Source organism: Dermacentor albipictus, chromosome 9 (assembly GCF_038994185.2).
Source record: "Dermacentor albipictus isolate Rhodes 1998 colony chromosome 9, USDA_Dalb.pri_finalv2, whole genome shotgun sequence".
Classification (NCBI taxonomy): domain Eukaryota; kingdom Metazoa; phylum Arthropoda; class Arachnida; order Ixodida; family Ixodidae; genus Dermacentor; species Dermacentor albipictus.
In genome coordinates, this window is record NC_091829.1 from 51,621,997 (window position 1) to 51,646,092 (window position 24,096).

A 24,096-nucleotide genomic window follows, 5' to 3' on the forward strand; every position below is an offset into this window, starting at 1 on the left:
CGATGACAATCGTGTGACGACGATGGCGTAATTACAACGTTCAGTAATACCCATGCATTAGGAAGGAGTTGCTTCAGTTCGCAAGATTATCCGGTGGTAGTTTGCACTACGTCCATTACTGGTCAATGTCCAAGGCTGTAGCCAAAGGAGCCAGCATGGATTCGAACAGTGTGATGACCACAGTGTGGTGACGACACTGAAATGACCACGACGCCATGAGTGCGACTCCGTGAGAGCGGCGTATTGACGACAGCATGATGGTGACGCAACGACAATTGTCGGGGTAGAGCTCACGTCCGCACTTACGTGGATCGCCTGCCAGTGCGGGATGCCTCGATTTGGGCTACGGGGTGATCATCTTTGAGTTTTCTAAATTTAAAAAAAAATCGCCGGTAACAGATAGCATAACTTTCTTTCTTGAGCTCGATTATTCGAAAAGGCGGACATTACGAGCACGATAAATCGAAACACATTTTCAACTAATTACCAAAAATGCACTAATAACCTTCCCGATTTCCAGGGCGACGAAGACTGCATGGCGTTTCATTTCCTGTGCCAACTTATGCGCTTCCATCTTTGAGCAAACTGCGCAGTATGAATTATAAGGGGTTAACGAACAAAAAGCCGCACGCCTAGATAGATATGATGAGTCTGCTGGTGTCTATTGCGATACAGAATAGTGTTCTCAAATACCTCGCGCACCCGGTATATACAAGCTGGCGTCATTGTGGAAATTCCAAGTGGACAAGCCTTGAAATCTGCAATTTGCTAATTACATCATGTGGTATAAATTATTTCATTTGAAATTGATTAGTGAACGTTTTTTTAAATAATTGAATAAGCGTTTCGAGTTTTCGTCGGACTAACGTCCGGTTCCCCGTATACTCCATGTTATGTACTAGGATTATCTATAACCGGCAATATTTCAACATCGAGAAAACTTAGAAAATAAACACCTTCTATGTCCGGTGCATGTTGGCAATGTCCGGTACCTGTTAATCATCCAACGTTGTAGCTAGGAGCCAGCAAGGATGCCAGCAGTATGGCGACAACACCGTAATGACAGCATTCATTTCGGCAGGACTCACGTTATCAGCTAGTGCTACTCCAAAAGACAGCAACCTGCTGCCTGGAGCAGCGGGAAGGTTGAAGAAAAAAAACCACCGAAACTATTGTTTCAATGCAGCGCAGCCTTTTGAATTGCCATACGCGCCACGACCCTACTTATCCTGCACCCATCATCAAAGGGGAAGTTTTTCCTGCCAGGTGTAACCTAAGGAAAAAAATAACTTTAGGAAAAGAGGCACGTGCCAGAAGCGACTTCTAAGCGCGCACAACTCGAAAAATGCTTCCACGCCGGACGCGGCGACATTTGTTCGTCGGCACAGCTATAGCGTGTGCTCGGGAACCGCGAGACAGCCCCCAGACGCCCCTGTTAACGACAGCCCACACCGTCGCGCGGCTGAGTGCACTCTGATGTATCCGCCCTCGGATATTGGATTTCGGTACACGCTGGGTGGCGCAGTGAGGGCGTTGGAATCGTCGGGTTGTAGGGCGAAGAAAAAAAAGGGGAGGAGGTAGCGAAGCGTGAGCGCGGTGCGCGCGCACATTCCCGTGAAACGGGGAATCGCCATCATTCTTCGCTGTCACGCGACGCGCCAGAGGAGACGGCGGAGTCGAGCGCTTTCGCTTGCCGTCCCGCCTTCCAGGATGTCCGCTTTACGAGGTCTTATATGCCTGAACACCGATCGGGTAAAGTGTACGTGGACCAGAATGTCGAGACAAAACATGGCAGCGAGAAAGACATGTATATGCTTATTTGTGTTATTTACTTGCTCTCGACACTTCGTCGTTTTGCTCCCCGGCGAAAAAAAAAAAAAACACGAAAAGTACGGGTATAACGTCCCCGTAGCATTTAACTTGGTTCATTTGCTATACCGCCGCGACAAAACGAACATACATCATACACTAATATAAATTTACATAGTCAGGTAATTTCATTGTAGAAGCAGAAATAATATACCACTTTAGCGACAAATACGCAATGAAAAATAAATGCCTTTTTTATATGTAGGCAACACTAAGTGAAAACCAAATCATGAGCTATTCGACTCTGTGAATGTGGAGGACCAGCATGTGTTTAGCACACGACACAGAGGTGACAAAGAATTTTGAATAAAGGTACGAACTCATTTGTTGCCTTGATGGGTGTTCATCGTGATCAAATGTGCGAACGCACATTTATTGCCTTGATCAGTGGCCATCATTTGTGTTGATCAGTGGGTCATTACTTTTTGGTGGTGATAGTGGTGACGATGGCGTTGTGGTTGCTATGGTACAGACTGATCGGTTCAAGTACAACGTTGGACAAATCCTTAGCCAGACTTTCAAGCTATGCACGCCCAATGGCTCATGCTCAATGGTTTAGGGGGGGGGGGGGGGGAGGGGTGACGACTACCGCCATCTCGGAGCACCGGAGTAAAGTAGCCGCGCACGTGATTGGAGCAAAGCCGATTGGAGCGCTGCTGCCCTGAGGAGCCGGCGGAAAGGAGGCACGCATGACATTTCGATGGTACCCCCCACTGGCGCAAACTAGACACAAGGTAAATATACCTGGTAGCGAAGCTTCTATAGGAGCCCATACGTTCAAAACATGGCGATTCATCTGCTGTTCATGGGGCTTAGCGCCATCTGTATGTGGTGGGAACACTTCTGGCGGAAGAAAAAATAATGAGACGCCATATCCGTTAAAATCAAAAGGGTCATTTTGTTTTGGAGGGCTCGAAATTTGTTTTGTTGGTCTGCCTTTGGAGCTATATATTCAAATGCTCCGCCATTCGACTTGATGGGCGTTTCGAGCTTTCAGCACGGAAAGTGATGCAGGAAAAGGCCAGCCGTACGGTCGTCGGAATCGCACCGTTGCAGAGAACATACTTTCGTTCGAGGCCGACGAAAGCATTAGGTGTAGTGGGCTGATCCTATCGTCGGATGCCTAGCCCGTCGACCAGCGCAGTCGCACAAAAACAACCACACAATTATCTGGCGGTCGTAACTCACTACTTTTGACTGAACAGGTTAAGAAGCGGTGAAGGTAGTCGCGTCACCAAATTCAGACAAACTTCGGCAAGCAAAAAAGCACAACATATCAGTGGGGCGTACTTCAACAGATGAACTTTACGAGCGCGCCTTTCTGCACATTTCAAGACGTGCATTGCATTGCGAGTGATAACGGCGTCAACGCCCCCTGTAACGATGGGCGCTGAAAAGAAGTGTACTTAATAATAAATTAAATGAACTTGTACTTTCGTAACTCGTCACGAATATATGAAATTGAACATGAATATTATTTTTGTTGAATCAATCTAACTGTGTCTCACTTGAATTAAAAACGCTTTTTTCTTTCCCAATGTTTGTTCCCTCCAAACATAGTCGCGCTTCAATCGCCGATCCCATAACCCTCTTGCTGATGTCGGTAACAATTTGTACTGAACCACTTTTCGCCCGAAGCTTCGCGACCTATGTGGATCGACCTTGCTAGACACGCCTGACGGTACCCGCCACCCTAGGAGGGCGGAAGGAAATTAGGCCCGCACGGGCTTGGAACGATGAGAAAGGGAGGGCGCTCAGGTTTTGCTCACGCACATGAAAATTGCATGAGACTAGCCATAAACAGCTTAGCTGTAAAAAAAAACAATTGAAAAACGAAGGATGTGCAGTGTATGCTCAATCATTCCACATTATTCTGCAACACAATTGTTCTGATACAGTCTCTGCCTTATGCGTCCGCATCCTCCAGTATATCGACCATGTTTGTTATCACGTGATGGCCCCGGCATGACTGGCCTTGGGTTAAAGGCCAGCAAAGCCGCCGTACAACTGTAGGCATGTGGTGACGCGGTGCTGCAAGCGCCATTGTTTCGGGTCCACCAATGGACAGCGGTTAGATTGACGACGCAAAGCTTCGGCCCATCGTTCAACGAACATGTAAGCGAACCATTCTTTATCATTTTAACATGGTATGTGCTCGCACTGGCACGCTCGGGCACTGTGTCATCGTGCATGCGCATCCCTACTTCGCCCCGAGCGATTCAAGCTTGCAAGCTTCTTGTGCGCCGTTCAGGTCAGCTTGTCACTTCGTTTTTTTTTTTATTGGTATTGTGCCTAGTCGGGTGCACTTAAGCCACGTCTGTTTGAAGTGGTTGCCCAGCCTCTCGCACTTTGCTTGGCGGCCTCGAATGTGTATGCTTCAGCGCCGAGTGAAAAATAGTGTCCGCTTGCGTGTTGTCATGTCGCCCGCTGGTATTTTAGCTGCCCACGTATGTTAAGGTAATCGTTTCCCTTGTAATGGCACAGTGATCTCTGCTGAATACACCAGTGCGGTGGGGACGCAATACTTTCACGTAGTTGACTCCAGAGCTGCAGATTGTTTTTGTTAGTCGCACTAACTGGATGGCCCCAAATGGGTGTTATTTCATAGTAAAACCTTTTTTACACGGGAATTTTCGATCGCGATCGAGTCGATCCAGAGAAGGTGCACAGCCACTTTCAATCATGATCGCGTCTCGATCCGAACACAGTCGGTCGCGATCCGCGCGTCGTGATCGAACAGGCCGATTGCGATCAGAGACCGACGTAAGCATCTGCCAGCTCTGTATGTTTGAAAAAGAGGCTTTAGCTTGAAAGCGATCTGCTTTGGAGGCACACTCTAGGACGGCCGACGGCTCGTAGCTTCCAGTGGGCATTGCTCTCCCCCCTCAGTTTGCGTTGAAGCTGTCACTTCGCTCGCTGCTGCTGCCGCTATTCCTCACGATAGCACTTTGGCAATGAGTGTCCATGGTCATCGAGTGTCAAGTGTTCACGTTTGCTTGTGCGCGCTGACACCACGCTAGCTGATATACTTACTAAGCGAATGTTTACAAGGGGCCAGTTTACTCCGGCGGCTGCACCGTATGGCGCGGCCATGCGAGCCCTGTCTTGAATACGATCTGCAATGCCGACAGGGTAGGCGTTTAGGCACACCGAGGGCCGATTAGCGTCGTGCGCGCTAAAGCACACATTGCTTGCGCGTTAACCGCGTTCACGAAGTGAAACGTCACTGCCAAAGTTTTTTGCTGCCCTCACCCCTTTGTCTGTTTTGCGCTAGATTTTCTTCCTAAGCATAATGAAACAACTAGCCCAGCAACAAGCTTCTTTCAATAAACCCGTGTGTCCCGATATATAATTAAGAAATACTGTTTGTCAAAGGTGCATGGCACAGTCTTTCTTATTGACGAGAGAGATTAGTAATTGTTTAATATTTTGCGCTATCGCTGGGCTTTATGATTAACCATTTCCGGGAGGCTACTGCTCACCACCTTATAGGTCTCTTTCTCCTGAACCTTTCGATGGCTCGTTTATAAACGACAAAAACACGCCCGACATGATTTTATTATAGTTTCCGCATTTTGCCACAAGGATTTGTCAGAAAATGATTACAGAGATATTTCTCTTTTTTTTTCTTCTTGCTTCAGAGCAAATGTTCCTTTGATATTTTAGATGTAATTTGCGCCACGTTATTTGATGCGGTCACAAGTGTGTTATTTTTTTCTGCACTGCTTAGATTACTCCTTGTCAATGCGTGTTATGCTTGTTTTCGCTGACTCGGCTTCATCGAACCTTTCCCTATGACACCCTTTCTTCACTGCTCACCAACAATCCGAGTTATCCGAGTGTCTATTCGCCATGTGTGGGATACTGTGTTTATTCGTTCTGAAAGTTTTTTTTTTTTTGTATACGAACGGCTTTGGGGTCTCGCTCTGTCTCCATAGTAACAAACGTGCTGCATGCGATTATGCGAACAGAGAAAAATAATCACAAAATAATCAAAATTGCCTGGGATTTCACCGGATTATCAGCTTGCGATGGCGGAACCATTTTCATATTTGCGCCCTTTATTCCCACTACGGCACTGAGAAGATACTTTAGACATGAAAGAATCGCAGAGAGCTGCAATTGGAGAAGTATGGCAGGGGCCTTTGCCCTGCAGTGAGCGTAACCAGGCTGATTTTGATGATGACGATGATGATGATGATGACACCCAGAATAAGTGGATGGGCGAGAGGCTCCACCAAGCGTTATCTCGTGTACTGCAACTGACGATGACCAGACATATTCAATATGCGTCTCTAGAATCGAGGAGCTGTGCTACACCAACCGTGGAAGCAAGTAGAGGCGATTTCAACACTCCTGAAGCGACGGCACGCGCGAGTACTTCGTGCCTGGGCGACTGCTTTTCAGGCGAAATTTAATGCATTGAGATCTCTGCTACTCTTTCTCAGCGTATTTTAAATCATGGGCAATATTCTTACCTTGTCACTGCTACGACGCCAGATCACACGAGTTTTAGGGGGCCCCTAAATCACGCTGAACTGTTTGGCGACCGAGCGGTTTCCCTTTCGCCTTCTGTGCTGTGCTAAAGGCTCTCCTCGCCGACACATATTGCAATAGGAGGCATGTCACGTCGGGCCTCTTTTTTTTCTGGTGGAAAGCACCATCAGCGTGGGATTATAAGTACTCCTTTCTTTTTGGCTACAAGCGGCTGACGCCCACACGCCGTCCAAAGAACGCGAGGTAAAATCAGTCGATTGCGCAGGACATATGAGGGAATCGACAAGAAAAGAAGGCCCCGTGACTACAGCGTCTACAGCGCAGCGACTTGCCGGCTGACAGATCGCAACTGACACCTGCCGTAAATGGAACAGTCTAGAGTTCTTAGCCCCGTGACGTCAAGAGCATCACCCTGTTGATGTCGCGACATCTTAAGGGGCCAATAAAGCCGGAGAAGATAGTTTGAAGTTTTTCTTTATGTTTATGTACGCAGGGGATTTGCCGCACTGTGTAGCTTTGCCATGTTCACGAAGGATGATTATCAGGAAATTCTGCACAGCATACACGTGTTTATCCTTTTGTAGATAAACGACCGAGGGGGGGTTGAGGCACCTTAAGGAAACAATGAGCACTAATAGCTTGCTACAATTTATTTTGCAACGTAAGTAACAAAAAGCAAACCTGCTTGATTTAGGGGACTATTCTGCAAACACTATCGTCTGGCAGGTGAATGCTATGCGTTATCTGCTATATTATCTGCTTTGGCACGAGAGCTACTTCTAGGTTTTTCGTGTCAGGCTGCGATTATGCACGCTGTTTGCAATGATGTTACTAAAGTAGGGTAGGTTGGTTTCGAAAACTCACTACACCGCCACTAGTTGGGCAAGCTGCCTTGAAGAAAAGCTAGTTTTACAAATATGAAAAGGGTCTGGTGTGTCACTAAACGCATTTGTTCTTCCGTATTTATTTGGTTTTTTTAATGTAGTCATTAGCCCCTTTGAAAGATAAATTTATGTTCGAGAATATATGGTATTATATTCGTGTTCTTTCTTTTTTCAAGTGTACATTTGTTGGTGCTTGTTGCAGACTATACAAAAGGGTAGTCTGTTTGATTTTCGGGGGAGACAACGGACGACCTCTTACAGGCCGAGGAGAATTCTACAGTGCTTGACCTAAGCAGTCGCGTGGAGGCTTGAAAAGTGGTAATTACCAAAGTGTCACTTTCTTCCTCATATGTTTATCAGAGAATCAACCTTGCGTTAAGGAGCCAGCGGCGTTGGGACAAGTAACGGCAACAACGCAGTTCATTCCGGCTGTCACGAAAAGTTTTCACAGTTCGCTCAGCGAACCGTTCAGGCGCCTTTGTAGCCGAACAAACGAGTTCGGGTTCAGTGTGGAAATTCTCGATCCCTGTAAACACCTCGTGTGCCGCTGTGTTGATACAGCTGCCATCTTTTCGCGTCTCAGCTCATTTCATCAGCGTCCTGCATGTGATTAACGTTGCATAAGCCTTATTTTCTTCTCCCTGACACGTAATTTATTTGACAATCCGTGATATCTCGGTAGTCTCTGCGCTCGCCGCGAAAAAGCTACTGTCGACCATTGCGGGACTGGTGTAATAACAGTAGCACTGAGATTGACGGACATGTGCGTCGAAATTTCTTCTGCAAGATACCCACGTGATAGTGAGCTACTGCGACTATAAATCGGTGCAGACTAGAGAATAAACAGTGGCCTCATTCTGTTTGACGCGCCGAAGTGGCATGAAATGTTCCACTTAATTATGCATCAGTAACAAAGTACTTGTAATGCATTTTTATATAGTCTGTCAAAACTGACTTATTCAAAGTTTAATGGTGTGTAATAACTCTCTTGACCGATTAACATTGCATAATATTGTCGCCTTCCCTATTCTTAGTGTAATGCCACGAAAGGCACGAAATAAATGTATACTCTCTTTGTGTAATTATTCCAAGATATGAAAAAGAACATGAGGTTGCTTGAAGCATGTTCTACCGTTGTGTCTGTAGAAGTGTCTGTGGAAAAACGTTTATATTTGTGAAGTGTAGCAGGCCGGCAGGGGTGTGCGAATATTTGAAACTTTCGAATATGGAATTGAATAGTTAATATTGGTAAATGTGGATATTTTACGATTATTTTTCGAATGATTCAGAGAGCTCTTCCCAATCAAGCATAAAATTAGAACAAAATAGATACGCAACATTTCCACCCCCACGGTCGTAGTACAGGCATGAAACGTGAGAACTCTCGTAGTGTAGAAGGCTGCGTTGCTTAGGTAGCCACACTTTTCAGACAATACAGTGATTTGCAAGTGGAAACAATGAGTTAGACGAGAACTAAGAACGAGATCGGCAACACAGCATAAGTTTTGTCGAGCTTCGTCTGAACGCCAAGTAGCCCTACGTCGATCCCTTAAACAGCAATAATTTGCACAACAGGAAGAGTCCTGTGCACGCGAAGGAACTGTTTGTTTGCTCCTAATACTCCATATGTGCTTTTAATGAACGACCATTCATAACGTGCTATGTAAAGAAGGAGACGTGCTAACTTTAAGAATTCTAGGATTTGAACATCGTTTTATATTATTTATGATAACGGCAGTTTATTATTTGAAAACTATTCAAAGACTATTTAATATTTGATTCGATTCGACTTGCTTAATTCTGGAACTATTTGTCTCGTGTTCGATTTGTTCTCAAACACCCTTAGAATCCAGTCACTTTGTAGAGACGGTATGCGAGAACTTAGAAGAGCATGGTTCAAGAGAGGGGAACTTTGGGCCAGTTGGTCCGACATGTTTGAAGAAGAAAATAACCGCGACTTCAGACGGGGCACAAGACGTAAGACGGGACGTAAGCCGTAAGAACGTGTATGTGTGCGTGAGTGCGCTCGCGTGCGTGCGCGTGTATGTGTGTGTGCGCGCGTGTGTGCGTGCATATAGTGCAACTGGCGGTGCTCTGCTCCGGACCACCGTCAGTTGCACTTCGCTCCTCGAAGATGCAGGAGGAGTGCCGTGTGAGCTCCGGAACAACACTTCACAACGTGGGGAAACCGGTTCAAATCATGGATCCAGGACCTCACAGAGGTTCTACGTAATGCTAAAGTATTTATCTCGCATTTACCACTTAATCGCAGCTTAATTTCTTATATTATTATTCTTCTTCCACTTCGTAGACAATTTATTAGTAAACCATTCACACACACACACACACGCGCACGCACACGCACACGCACACGCAAACGCACTCACACGCACGCAAACGCACGCACACGCACGCACACGCACACACACGCACGCACACGCACATACGCAGGCATGCGCGCACGCACGCATGCGCACACACACATACGCAGGCACGCACGCACGCACACAAAGCAACACAAGCCTACCATTGTCAAAGACGGCCTCTTTCGTTGATATTGATGCAGAACAACCACAAATGAAGGCCGGTTCAGCGTAGTTGTGGCGAAGTCGACCATTTGTCGATTGCTAGTCGATTGCCGTCTTGGACATGTTTGGATTAAGTATAAGTACATCTTGAAGTTAAGCTTGCAGCTGAGTGTAACGTAAGAATGCTTGCGTATACGCTGCATGTAAAATGCGCATGTTTTAATCGAACCGGTAATTCCTCTGACATCGGGAAAAAAAGGCATATAATAGATGTTATTTCAGGGCCTTCCCATCTCCTTAAAAACTGTAGTTCTTTCTTTTACCTCAATAGCTCATTTCTGTGAAGTCTGTTCCAAATAGTGGATATCAAAAGAAAAGAATGATTCAGGGAAAGACGGAGGCTTCAAGTGACTAAGAGTGGTGGATGAAGAAAGGTTGCTGGAGCCAGCATTCCGAAAAAGATTTCGGAGTGGTCATGAAGTCAAAAGTCCCTTTATAGTTGATTACCGACGGTAATGCCGAATCAAGCTAAAAAATTGGTACTGTGGACCTCAAATCTATCCACGGCTATCGATGTAGGAGCAGAACACGGCAGAGAAAAAAAGTGATAACTCTTAATTGCCGAGCTTCGTGGCAGCTGCATAGGTTATAAATGACGCTACAATTGATGACACTTTCATTAACGAAATTTTCCTCATTAACTTTTGACTACTGACTTCAGAAGGCATGTCGTAACTGTGAAGTACTTGGGCAGTGGTTCAGTAAGCCGTCTCTCTCGCATAACATCATACAAGAGGTTGAACGGACGTCGTCAAACTTTTAAGTGCAAAGAAAGCGGAGATTCTATACCCCTTACAATTGACCTTCACTGTCCTCCACATCTAAAAAAAGAAAAACGCGTGGTCAGTTTCAGGAAATCTTTCGTTGATTTCGTCACACGGCTCCGCAGTCGGCGTAAAAACTTGTCAAACGAGGGCGCACAGGGCAGGCCAAATGCACTAATGGACACACGTTGGCAGAGGCAGAGGTCACGTCTTTCGTAACTACTACAAGGATCCTGTTCCCCCCTTTTTAGTTGTTTAATTTTTTGCTGGGCAGTGCCATGGCGCTCTATGACCATTTCTGGCCCTTGCGCTAAAGAAAAAGATATCCATTCATTTTATTTTTGTGACCCGCCGTGGTTGCTCAGTGGCTATGGTGTTGGGCTGCTGAGCACGAGGTCGCGGGATCGAATCCCGGCCACGGCGGCCGCATTTCGATGGGGGCGAAATGCGAAAACACCCGTGTGCTTAGATTTAGGCGCACGTTAAAGAACCCCAGGTGGTCAAAATTTCCGGAGTCCTCCACTACGGCGTGCCTCATAATCAGAAAGTGGTTTTGGCACGTAAAACCCCAAATATTATTATTATTATTTATTTTTGTGCTTTCTAGTTGTTTTTGCTGTTGTTGAGGAGGGAGCAGTTTGCTACCGGTCCCTCCTGCAGTTTGTTGGTCGCTGTACAGGATCAGAACTTTAGCTGGTGTATAACTACAGATAACAGATACGTTATCTATCGTTATCGTACGTATACGTTATCGATAACGTATACGTTATCGTACGTATATAACTACAAATACGTTTTACGAAAGTGCAGCGCTGTGATTGTTCATGCGCTACATGAAAAAAAAGGAATGAACGCACTAAAATGCCAAAGAACTTTTTTGCGCCATACAGTGCACGTATGCTGGACACTAAAACAAATTACTCTGGCTTCTTTCAACAACCTTAAAGTTAATAAAAGAAAAAGAAGGTGGAGAATGCGAAACGGCATCTGGTATCTTTGAAACATATTGCGTAGGCTGAGCAGTCGTCGAATAGGATTGAGAAGAGATACACTCCTAATGATATATCGTATGTACGTTCGCCCTGTATTAGAATTTGGTTGCGTGCTCTTCTCTGGAGCTCCAGCCTACATGTCCCGTCCTCTAATCCTCTTAGAAAGAGAAGCATTACGTCTGTGTTTAGGTCTTCCTAAATTTGTTGCAAATTCTATTCTTTATCTAGAATCCCGTGTTCCGCCACTTTCGTGCAGGTTCCGGCTTTTGATGGTGCAGACATTCTTAAGGATTTACGAATCACCACTGCGTCATTCCCAAATAATCTTTATTTCACAACCTGCGTTGTTTTTCGGTGTCATCTGGCCGCGACTACATAACCGGCAAATTATATTCGTGCAAAAATTACTTGACTCTTTGGGCGTGCGCATATGCGATGTTCTTCCAATTACCGACAGAGCTGTTGCCACAGATATTCAGTTTGATGAAATCTTTCCTAATAATGCAAAATTACGGCCACACCGTATTCTAGACGGTATATTACAAGACCACCTGAAAAACCTTCCAACAAACGTTGTAATTGCTACAGATGCTTCACAATGTGAAGAAAAGTCAGGTGTAGGAATATTTCCCCCGATTCTCGATTGGACATTTTCTCTTCGGCTGCCAGATTTCATACCGATTTTTTTAGCCGAATTCATGGCCGTGGTGCTGGCATTACGCAAATTAGGAACATCAATTACGTCAGCCGTGATAGTTACTGATTCTTTATCATTGTGCTCATCCCTTACTGCTTCTAGTGATTCTCGATTGATGAGGACATTTCAATCATTGGTACCTGGTTACTTGAGAAGCGTGCGTTTGATTTGGGTGCCCGGCCATAAAGGACTAATCATTAATGAAATTGCAGACTCTCTAGCCAAGGCATCGATAAGTGGCCCGATTCTTCCTTGCTGCCCTTTGGCTGCTTATGTAACTGCAGCTAGATTTCGCAGGAGTATCATTATACAGTCAGTATCAGGCTCCGCAATTACTAACTCTGTGTATTACAGACATCTCCTGCACCCATGGAACAGAGATTTTTGCCGAACACGGAAAATTGAAGTGTCCATCACGAAGCTGCGCTGCCGTATACCTGCATTGAACTTCTACCTCCACAAGTCTGGTCTGGTCCCTTCACCATTATGCTCATTCTGTGGCGAAGCGGAGACAATCGACCATTTCTTGTTGTCTTGCAGACGTTTTTCTATTATAAGAAAACGACTACTCGAAATCCTGCTTCGCTCTATCGGTCTGACTTTATCAGTGCCTGTGATCCTATCTTTTGGAGCCTCCATTGTTGGGTTCAGCAACAGAAATGTTTGCTTGGCGATCCAAAATTACCTCATTGAAACTAATCGATTTCCATGTTAGATTGATCGTTCTCCCTCCCAACCATGACTTTCTTTTATTTCTTATCTTTTAATTATTATTATTGTGAATATTATTATTATCTTATACCCGGTTTTCATCTGATTATTTCCTTTTTTCTCCAAACACAAAACGTTTACTTTTAAACTCACACGCCCAAATTGTTAACTCCCTTGTTATCATTATTATTTTAGGCACCTAATTAAACCGCCCGATTCTTGGCCAATCCCCCACTGTGGGTATGTGCCACGGCCACTCAGGACAACAACAACAACAACATCTTTGAAACGTTATTCTCAGGCACAGCGCATTGAGCGCGTTTATTATCGGAATCGATTACTTCCGGCTTGAGTGCGCCAATGATTTCGAATAGCATGACCTTCGATTAGTATTTAGTCGCACTGTGAACGTTATGAATTGGTGGGGAGTAGCAAGCCGGCGATGAGATTTTCTTGCCGACTTTCTTGCCGATTTTCTCCGTCTGACCAAATACGCTGATTGTTTTCTTTTTTGTGTCTGTTCGTTTCCTTTTCTTTTTTTTTCTTTTTTTTTGCTTGAGCTAATATGTTCTTTGAATTAGCGCGGAAATGAAGGTAACCCAGAACGGTAGGGCAGAATACCAGCGCTGTAACAAAGCTGAAGTTAGATAAGAAAAAAGACGTAGGAAAAGAAGGAATACGCCATCTGTGCGCGTATTTCATTAGAATCGCATAGAATAAATAGCCAAACATTTGCGTCTCACAGTTTAACAAAGAGATTGGGTCGTCCTGCGTCCTTCGTTTTTGTGTTGCCGTCCTGTTCTTCTTTTCTTGCGCTGACCTATAAAGAATGCGTAAATTCCAACCCGGCCAGCTTTCCACCTTACTCCCATGTTCGTGCGATATCTCTGATAGCCATTTAGTTAGATCATAAAATATCTAAAGGAAAAAAAAAACGCGGTCAGGGCCTTGTTTCCTATAAATCACGTTACGGTATAATATATTCAGCTCAAGTTTGTTGGTTAAGGCCAGTGATATCAAGCGTAGATGTGCGCTAATATGAGCAAGTAATACATCAATGACACCGAAGTTCTTGCACACTCACAAGTACTACTAGTTTTGTTTGCGGACTGTTTTTAATAACGATTAACCACCGATGCACCGATTTGATGTTTGATACCGACATCGCCTGCAGCTTTTACCGCTGCAGCCTTACAATCTCCTCGCACACCTTCACGGTGGGGCTGGCTAAATGCTACGTGAGAGACAAAAAATTACCAATCACTTCGTAAAAAAAAGAAAAAACGTGCAAAGAAATTAAAATCTATACGAGTGAGGTATACGTAAGGTATTTTGTAATCGTTGACAATAATGTTTCAAAGCAAAAAAATCTGGGACTCCGAGACGGCTTACCTCACTAGCTCTTTTTTGATTGGCATTTGATATCGAGCAAGCCGCCACACACAGGTATTCGCCCGACGCCCAAGAACGGCTTTGAAAATGCCCTTCACAGCTCTGCAGCAAAATATGTGCCAATTTATCGAGGCTTCGCCATGTACTCTCGGTCGGATAACTGTAAAAATATCCGTGAAAGTATACTAGCCAGAACCTCGCTCATAATTCTCCACTCTGGTTCTTCTAACAAGGCAACAACTTTCTTAGCACTCTTTTTTTTTCATTAACTTCATATCCGATTCTCACTCTGGTAGAATCAATGTTCATAACTTCAACATCTATACGGGAAATAATCCCCAATTAACAAGCCTGCCAAGATACAATAAAAATACGAAATATTGGTAGAGACATGCTGGATACCAATAAAATGCTAAAAATAATTATTGTGGAAGAATACCGGGCAGGAATATTCTGATTTGGAAGCCAGTGGCTGTTCTATTTCTTTATGTTAAAACGAACGCAGGGATGCATGTTATTCAATCATGAAAGCATGTTCCAGAATTTCTGAACTGAATAGGTACAATTGCGACTTCCCGACAAACGCAAATTAGCATACTTATTTATTTATTTATTCATTTATGAATTATCTTTGCCAATGGCTTTGCGGCCTTGACGACAGCACACTGCGTCATGTACATTCCATTTCTTTGCAGAATGGAAGTAGATTAACTTAAAAAAAAAACTTTTCCAACTTAGTAGTAGTACAGAGGACAAGTAAAAATGGAATGGCAAAGCTTACCATGGATAACACGGCTTGAAAATTCACACGCTAATGAATACAAACATTTATGTGAAGTCAGATAAAAAGATCACTATTGAGAAACATGCTGCTTTTCATGGTAGAACTTACAACACTTTCTGAGCCGCAATCACATATATCATACATGCTTTTCATTCTAGCATTTTCATAGATCTCCTCAACCATTTTTTCCTTCCTCAAAATACCCCATCCATTTCTTGGCCAATACGCCAAAGTTGGTAGGAGCCAGGCGGTGGCTGTGACTGACACCAGCGGCGGTGGCGGTGGCCGTGGCGGAGAACATTGCCTACCGAAGCCGCTATTGGAATAAGCCCATGACAGCTTACGTTGTAAAATAATTCCGTTAATCTTTAAACTAGCCCTAGAGATCGTACGGTCATATTAACAATATTTGACACATCTAGACAAAAGTGGAGCTGGCTGAATATTTGAAATACTATAGGTCTGCATACGCTACACACGATACCTCTCTCGCCGGAAGCTAATAACTGGATTTCACTATCTCAAACCTCCTAGTGCGGGACATTACTGAAGTTTTTTCTGGTTGAAATTATGCCTGTGAAGTAAGCATTGCTTTAACTGAATTGATGTCCTGTTGTAACAATCAGCATTCATGCAACCCGACCACATTGCGTTATACTTTGGGGTCATCAGCGAAGAGTACGAGCTTAGAATGCTCAATGAACAACGGAAAATATTTATAAACACTGAGGCAAGCAGTGACCCAAGTTTAGAACCTGGGGCATTCAAGAAAAACACACGAAATGAGAAAGGAAGTCCGAAAACTTCCTCCGGTCCTGGCCATTTGAGAAGCCGCTAGCAAACCAGTGGGAATACTAAATACCCTGTGTCAACCTGTCCTAGGTTTAATACTATTGGTGCACTAGAGCCAAGAAAAACACACATTTATGTTTTACAGCGAAGCTTTAGATGGCTAGCCGATTCATCCGTCCGTCCGTCTGTCGGTCGCCTGTACGCCTGTACGCACAAGGCCTGTTGGCTCCGATCCATGACCTCACGCTACCTGGGCAGAAATTTCGATTGACAATTGGCTGGAGTCATGAAAGCAATGACGTCAAAATCACTGTTGCCTACTCGAAAGCATCCTCATTAGAATTTATGGCAGTCGGGCCAAGTAGCATGACGTCATGCATCGAAGTGAAAAGGCCTTGTCTTATCTAAGTGGTGTAGGATTAGCTGCACCAGTAGTGACGTCGTTGCTCTCTGTCACAGCCTAGCGCGCATGCAGTAGTTTTTCTCCGACTCCGAAACGGATAGGCCACGTGTCATACGTCGTCCTGAGGAGCAGGTAGCTTTCGATCAGCAACGTCACGAGCAGAACCGGGAACGACCTCATGTACCCTATGCCGATGCTGCAGCCCGGGCACAAGAACAAGCTCGCACAGTCGAGCGCAAGCAGCAACTGCATAAGGAGGATCCGGATGCCTAACGTGCCGTCATTCAATGAACCGTTTGGATTAACTCAGTGATTAACACTGGGGCCGCACGTTTCAGCTTCGCTGGTTAACCATCTGTACGGAGTGCTTGGGCGGCGATCTTTAACTCATCTTCCTTTCTGAAATTCATGTCCCATGGACGAGAATTTTAGCCTAAAGTTAGAAACTGGAGAATCGTAAATTACCATTTTGAAAACTTTCGAAAAGCCACAAAGAAGGAATACAAAAGAAAAATTATCGATATCACAGAAGGTCGCAAGTTTAATTACCGTGAAACCGCTGCCAATTTCCAGTGGGAAGGAAAAACATCAGTTTCTAAGGATACATTGAACAAGAATGTTAATGCAGGCAACAAAATGTAAAAAAAAACCGTAATTATTAAGTTTGGAATTCTGGCACTACTCGCAGTGAGATTGGCTTAAGAAACTTCGTCTACTCTTAAGGGTGAATATGATAAACAGTCAGCATGCTCCATAAAGCTGACGGTGGCAGGCCTACTGAATGGCTGTGAGACTTCTACTGAAATGTTCAGAAAATGCCTCGCGTACATCCTGTGATATACACGGGAGTTTATCTTCAGATTTCAATACCATCACATTTACTTCCCATTTTGCCTTAACTCAAGCGCCAAAAAACTGCTGAGATTCTTACTGAAAATTTAACCAAGACTCATGTGATGGAAAGCTTCATCACGAGCGACCCATTTTTTCAGTGCACGTTTGCAAATCCAGCGTACCATGCGGCACCTGCAATCTAATGGTTTGTACAGTTTGTGGTACCTCTGTTCTTTTCGCAGATAATATTTTACGTCAGAAGGAATACTATGATAGAAGTATAGGTTTCCTGTGACAAAATAACCCAGTAAGTTTTGTCACTGCATTCATGCCAGCCCAAGTAAGCAACAAAGTGCAAGCCTCAACATCCGTTTCACTGAAAAGAGAATTCCAGTCATATGCGCAAGGTAGCGGTAAAATCATTAATGATCTCACGCATATAGGAGTATCGGGGAAGTTTCGGCACGAGACAATGACAAAAGGAAAGAAACATTAAATGGTGGGTAATATTTATCTATCTCGACTAGGTTGTCATGAGTTTCACTGATTTCAAAAATTGTAGTATTTGTTAAGAATAAATCTAAGGTATGACCAGCAAAGTTTATTTAATTACAATATTTGAACCCATAGAAACTGGCTAAGCAGACTGATGTCCCAGTAAATATGTATTTTTTTAATTCATAAAGTTAGGCGTTCTTATTAAATTCACAAAATTCTGAGCATAATAATAATAATAATATATGGGGTTTTACGTGCCAAAACCACTTTCTGATTATGAGGCACGCCGTAGTGGGGGACTCCGGAAATTTTGACCACCTGGGGTTCTTTAACGTGCACCTAAATCTAAGTACACGGGTGTTTTCGCATTTCGCCCCCATCGAAATGCGGCCGCCGTGGCCGGGATTCGATCCCGCGACCTCGTGCTCAGCAGCCTAACACCATAACCACTGAGCAACCACGGCGGGTAAAATTCTGAGCAAACAAGGGGTTATCGAAATCGGGAAAAAATGGTAACACCAAAGTAGAAAATTTAAACCATCACGTGTTGGAATTGCAATCTTGTACGCAGTCAGCATAAGTATCTAGAACAATCCTCCTAAATGCATGGAATGTGGCACAAATTATGAGAACACTCCACCGTTTTTAATCTTCTCTGTGCAATTGTGGTGCCTCCTGAAGACTGAATAGTCGTTTGAAAGATATTCTTGACGGACTCGAAGAGCAAACATTTAACCGAGTTTCAGTGAGGCAAATTATGTCGGGTTTACAGTGAAATGCATCCCTCCCCTCCCCCCCCTCCCCCCCCAAAGAAAGGATCAATTTTGCTCTAAGCGCTCTATCGTTCTGGCAATGCAATTCATCTTGTCATCTGCAGAAGAGGTTAGGGTAACAGTAAAGTCATCGAAATACCGTGAAGGCAATTGCATACCATAGAATGGTCGAAAGACAGCCTTCGGGCTAAACTGTGGTACTATTCACAAGATCGAGGTCATTAGGCAATGCAGTATGGAAAGAACAGTAAGCTTGGGTACCTTGTTTTCAGCTTTGTATATTTCAACACCCTGTTTTTGGCAATTGCAGCCAGAAATTCATGGATGTGTGACGTCGTAGTCGACAGCCTAATGCGAGAGATGAAGAAGCCTGTCGCAACAGGTGTTTCCGATGCTACTTTCTGCGCGCACTGTATTTTAACGGCCAACACCGGCTGGCCTCCTTTGTTGCTGGCTCACCGCTTTTTCCCGTCTGGGGTGCTAACAAATGTGAAAGTAAAGAAGCACGTCCGGTTAGCTGGTCGTAGTTGGAGAAACTAGAGTTGACCTGTAGTCGAGGCGAAGTTTTCGCAGGCAGAACTCCCACACCGGAGATCGTAAGCTGCGGAACATACACTTCGGCCAAGCACACTCGCGTAGGTCGCATATTTTCACACGAAGCTCAGTATTTTCTGCACGTGGCTGCCGTAGATCCAACGCACCAACGGTAATTTGCTTACTTATGGAGTTAAAGAAGTTCCATGAGCGCAGGCCACGCACGTTCGCACGGCGCTCGCACTAAAGACAACAAATATGTAGGGGGCGTGACAGCTTTGGAAGCGGGCCGAGCTGCAAGCGCAAGGCTCGGACTGAAGATTTTCAGAGATTACACAGACCTCTAAGAGCTAGATCCAGAGCACACGGCAAATCGCATTCTTCGGACTGAATGTGAATTCATGCACAATGAAAACGCAGTTTGCAAACCATGCATGGTAGTAACTGCTGCCTCCCATGAACATGTTCAGAACAGCGCGCACATTCGTCAGTCTCCCCCGCCATGTTACGTGCTGGGTACGTGAAGTTCATGAGAGCTGATGTCATTGCTAATTGCAGAGAACTGCTAGTAAATATAACTTTATTGACTGATCTGGTTTATAGAGTGAGTGTGTGTGTGTGAGAGAGAGAGAGAGAGAGGTTTTGTTTAATAATATCCGGAAAATTCGTCCTTGAGAGAATCCTGGTAATGCACTCCTATTAAGACAAGGGAGGAAAGAAATGGACTGAAATAACAGCAAAAGCGCAAGCGCACGCGCGCACGCACACTACCTTACATATACGAAAGCGAAATCCACTTTAACGAAAGTTATTTAAGGTGACTCACCAAGGTCGGCATCGCGCTGCGTTTCTATATGAAATTCTATGGAAGGTACAGGCACGGCCACTGCTAGTGGGAACTCAATGCTCATGGCGTCGCTGCGCCGAGTGCCCCACCACCGGCGCCTCATGAAGTATTGCGGCGCAAGCGTATTCAAGGGGATTGGCGACAAGCTCGGGGAGTCGTCTGCTCTAACGTGTCGTCTGTCAAGATTTCACGAGACGTCGGGGGTGGCACTCGTGAAATCTTGGCATACGACTGCCAAGATTTCGCCGGGGTGGCGAATCTCCACGTAGCGGTTGAAATAATAATTGGAACGCACAGGCTTTCGAACACGGCGTAGCGAAATGCTCCGGATTACGTTTGACCCCCAGCCGACCTCTACTGGGACTCGAAGCACAATATAGGAGCGTTTTCATGTTCCTCGTGCATCGGAATGAGGCTGCCACGCCGGCAGTCGAACTCATGGCCTCATTCTACACAGCTGAAAGCCGTATAGACACTCAACTAGATACAAAGCACGTAATGCGGCCAGTATTCGAACAGTGTGCAAAGCAGGTTCGTGATTCGTCGGATTCAACGATGGTGCATCTGCCGCAATAAAAAGGGCAGCGCAATTAGTTATTGTTGGCGTGTTGCAATAACTCGCTTCCAAACGCTACGGCCTTCTTCCTTGCCTATTCTAAATCCAGAATATATATGTATGGTTATAAGAGAAGTCTACCATAACCCTGATGCAGATACTTCCTTCCCTCTACATACAGCGAGCGGTGAACTAGACGCGCCTTCTTTGTAGTTTATTCTTCGTGAACACAAATAGCAGCTCCTCAAATTTGAGAGCCGCCATTATTAACGACCTGCGTCTATTTTTTAGGCGTCTTATCACATGATATCACTTGATCTGTCGTTCACTCATCGTAGTCCTTCACGATGACAGCCGCTTTTCGACGGTTAATCCCGCTCCTTTGCCGTTCATGCAATGTTATGAAAAGCCGCACACGTTCACACAAATGTGGCTGACTTCTTCTGATAGTACATGCGTGTCAAGTACTTTTGAAGGCACCTTAACGCTGCTTCTAGCAGCTCTTCTAGCTTTTTCTGTACATCTCTCAACTACATTCCAAATTTATGTAAAGTGCTATGTTGCAGCAGCCTTTAACCGTCTGGGTGGTTTTATCGCCTGCAATCTGAGTGAGCGTCCACGGCACGAGTGGATACCCCGCTCTCGTGCGCAATGTAAATAGGACAAGTCATGAAGCGATACCCGCATGAGACAGCAAAATGCCAGAAAACTTACCCAGCACTAATTCGCCCCGTCGTCACTTCGTGGTGAGGCGGCTGCAAAAAGGGGAGGGCCTCCACACACAGGAATAGTGGACTGGAAACCAGGAATCGATGTATCCAGGTTGCGTAAATCCACACCGCACACCTGACCGGCAGTATAAGGAGAGCAAGACGGTGCATATAATGTGGTTTAGAGGTCACAGCTCAATAGATATTGCAGAATGTGTATGATTGCACTAAATATTTCTTTCGAAAGTATATTTTCCAGGGAATTCACACTCTCCAACATCGTCGCTCATTTATATGTAATTATTCCATCTGGAAACTGAAACGGTAAAATCGTACCTTTCTCAGAGCTGAAAATTACCTTAAAACATGAATAGTGCTGGTACGAAAAGCAATGGGCCAACATCCATCATGACACACGTGCATGTAATATTAATTTATTAGAACTTATCATCGAGATCAGGCAAGAAAAATCTATGCGTGTGTCTGAGTTTGAATTTTTGGCGCATTCAGCGCTGCCACGCCTTGGTGAAGGCTCCGTCAAATATGAAAACACTGGTAATTCAAAGCAGGCAATGTAAGGAACAAATAGCAAGCGGCGAATCAGTGATAGCTTGTGAACACTTACGCCTATAGTGTTGAGGGCGTACTATATCCCTTCCTGGTCATCGATCCTTGCGTGTCGCATGGACTGAGATCCTGTCGCTGCGTGATGGCTACCAGGATTTAGTCAACACATGCGACTCCACCAGATTTACGGCGTAAAACGTCGTAAAAAGGCCAGCTTGGTGCGGGCCCTTTGATAGGTGGTAAGCGAGAAGTCCACGCAGCGCTGCTGCAGGCCCACCACCGTGATTGCCTTGACCACTTCATGGATGGCGTCACTGACGTATTACGATGCCACTGGAGTGTACTCTTCCAGCTGACGCTTGGAAACTCCCACTTCAAAAAAAAAAAAAGAAATATCAAGAAACGAAGGGCACAGACGACTCTTTTATGTGCTGGGATGACACTGGACCACCGGCTCCCAAGAATGTCTTTCGGTTGGTCGGACAACCATGGAGCTGTTTGCTTTGCGGCGAAATTCATAAAGGGGTACGTCTTGCGACACCAGCCACGAAGGCTGGCCAAACGACGACAACCGCAGGATCAGTGGAGCGGCCGTTCCGAACTGCGTCAAGTAAGCCGTCTGTTACGAGATGCGCGGACGACCAGTCATGCCAAGCGCGTCGTCTGTCGCGAGCTCAACGTACGGCGGGGATACAGGTATGGTGGCTATTATAGAAGAGTAGGTGGGACGACCAACTCGTCTGGAGCGTAGTTCACCGCTTCTCCGCATCACGAAGCAAAATTGGCGCTGCGCTCAGTACAGGGCTCAGCAGCGCAAATCGTCTGTTAGTCATGGCAGACGCCACGCAACAAATGTAGCCCTCAAAGTGAAAAAAATCTCATTTGTAGCCATTAGTTTGCGCAATGAGGAGACAATACTGTTGCGTGTTTGCAAGTTTCATAAAGACGTGGAAGCTTCTACGACGAAGACGTGAGCGGAGTGGTTAGCGGAAGGAAATCTCCGAGGCCGAATAAGGTGAATGCGCATCCCATAGTAGCGGTATTTTCGGCCTCAAAGAAGGTCAACATGCCCGCTTACTTATTCGCTCTGAAATATAAGTATGGGGTACCCAAAGCATCATTGGTTCTCAGCGCCTATAAGAGCCGCACCGGGCACTTGTGAACGAGGGACGCTTTTAGGAGCAGTTCCTCAAGCGCGATTTCAGCCATGCGGTGGACTAAGAGACGTTTACGAAAGATGGAATAATCTGGAACTTCCGCTCAAATCGATAAATAATGCCCGAGCAATGAAAAACGAATATTATTTGGGACTGTGATGACACAACGCGATCATGACTGCAAGCACTCAGAGAGATGTAAGCAACATGCTGCGAATGAAGTCTGTGCAAATTGCGACATCAAGACTTATGTGGCGGCGCTTCCGCATCTTGTCATCGCGTGCCTGTTGCCTCATGCTGGGCCACTGGATCAGACAGTTACGCGACTGTCGCGTTTTCTCTTTCACTAAAATTAGTTTGTAACAAAACTCCCCCACAAAGTTCGATTGGAAGCGTGTTAATTTCCATGCAAGAAACCAGCGACTGCCCCCGATCAATCTGCACTAAAGGTAAGTTCGCTTATTGCTGAAATATACGAAATCTTGCCAGCTACAGCGTCAAGGGTTGTGTAGATTTTTTTACTAAGCTTTTGGAAAGGCGCGAACGATAGCAAGGCCTAAATTAGACGGGAGCTGTATATTCAGAACCAAGCGCAACACCTTTGCTCCAACGGGTATTCCTAGCCTCCGTTATTTCTCGGTGCTTATAGTTGTGTTGCTGATGATGAGGTCCTGGGTTCGTTTACCTACCATCGCGGCCGCATTCAAACTGGGTCGGAATGCAAAGTACTCGTGTACTTTGGTTTAGGCCCATGGTAAAGATCATCTGGTGCTCAAAAGGTAATCCAGAGGGCCCCAATACGTGCGGCTGTCTCATAGCCTGTGTGTTAATTGCTTCTGGACATGGAACTTCACAATTTATTTGGTTGACAAGATGCTCGGCTTAACGAAACACGCAAAAAAATACGCGCTAGTTCACAGCCTAATACTCCCAAGATAACGCCGCGCGTGTTCAAAACCATTAAAACTGTGGTGCGAGGTTCTTGCATAGAAGCTAGAAAAATGATTCCAGCACTTAGTGTTTTCTGAATATAGCAAAATTAATCGTACAGGTTTGCTTCCATTTCTAAGCACGGTATATGAAACGCACATCATATCTGCAATTAAACGCACCTCCTGTCGACATTCCACTCTTACCCGCCGTGGTTGCTCAGTGGCTATGGTGTTAGGCTGCTGAGCACGAGGTCGCGGGATCATATCCCGGCCACGGCGGCCGCATTTCTACGGGGGCGAAATGCGAAAACACCC

At 45.2% G+C, this 24,096-nt stretch overlaps 1 long non-coding RNA gene across 6 annotated transcripts in view; it reads left to right on the plus strand.

The window, feature by feature from the left end:
• Positions 1-24,096, plus strand: part of LOC135911913 (uncharacterized) — an 87,471-nt gene that overhangs the window by 45,125 nt on the left and 18,250 nt on the right. For 3 of the 6 annotated variants that reach the window (XR_010567497.2, XR_010567496.1, XR_011508426.1), the window contains exons 1-2: positions 2,519-2,603; positions 3,797-3,984. The exons of the other annotated variants lie outside the window; for them this stretch is intronic. This is a non-coding gene — a long non-coding RNA (uncharacterized lncRNA). Of the gene's footprint in view, positions 1-2,518; positions 2,604-3,796; positions 3,985-24,096 lie in introns of those variants that run through there. 6 annotated transcript variants of the gene reach the window in all.